Here is a 1,068-nt window from a genome sequence, read left to right as displayed (position 1 = left end):
ATAAGTATTTAATTTTTAGGAGCTCCCAGTTATCTAGGTTCTCTTCTTGTGTTTGTGCATTGTTAGTTATGGTTTGTATTCTCTTTATGTCATGTATTAGGGCCTCTAATGTAGTCCCTATTTTTTCCTCCATGATCTTTATCATGTTAGGTTTTATATTTAGGTCTTTGATCCATTTTGAGTTAGTTTTTATGTATGGTGTGAGGTATGTGTCCTATTCCATTTTTTTTAAAGATGGGCATCCAGTTTTACCAGAATCATTTGTTAAAAAGACTGTCTTTTCCTCATTTAATGGACTTTGGCCCTTTGTCAGAGATCAGCTGTCCACAGGTGGATGGATTTACATCTGGGTTTTCAATTCTCTTCCATTGGTCTATGTGTCTGTAGTTGTACCAGTACCAGGCTTTTTGACTATCGTGGCTGTGTAGTAGGTTCTGAGATTGGGTAGTGTGAGGCCTCCTACTTTGTTCTTTTCCTTCAATAATTCTTTGCTTATCCAGGGCCTCTTTCCTTTCCATATAAAGTTGGTGATTAGTTTTTCCATCTTGTTAAAGAATGCTGTTGGTATTTGGATCAGGACTGTGTTGGGTAGAATTGACATTTTCACAATGTTGAGTGTTCCTATCCAAAAATCCTCACAACTGGACCAATAAGCATGATGAACAGAGAAAAGATCTTTATTATTTCCTTTCTTCTAGTGACTGTGGGCTTCTTTTGCTGTTCTCTTTCTATTTGCTCGAGTTGTGTAGCTAATGTTTTGATTTTGTCCCTTTTTTTTCTTTTGATGTGTGCATCTATTGCTATAAATTGACCTCTGAGCACTGCCTTTGCTGGGTCCCAAAGGTTTTGGTATGATGTGTTTTCATTCTCATTTGATTCGAGGAAGTTTTTGATTCCATCTTTGATTTCTTCTATTACCCAGTGGTTTTTAAGCAAGGTGTTATTCAGTTTCCATGTATTTGATTTTTTTCCTTGCTCTTCCTGTTATTAATTTCTACTTTTATGGCATTGTGATCAGAGAAGATACTTTGTATTATCTCAGTGTTTTAGATTTTTGTTGAGGGTTGC

This window comes from Trichechus manatus, unplaced genomic scaffold (assembly GCF_000243295.1).
Source record: "Trichechus manatus latirostris isolate Lorelei unplaced genomic scaffold, TriManLat1.0 scaffold00018, whole genome shotgun sequence".
NCBI lineage: Eukaryota > Metazoa > Chordata > Mammalia > Sirenia > Trichechidae > Trichechus > Trichechus manatus.
This window is presented reverse-complemented; position numbering follows the sequence as displayed.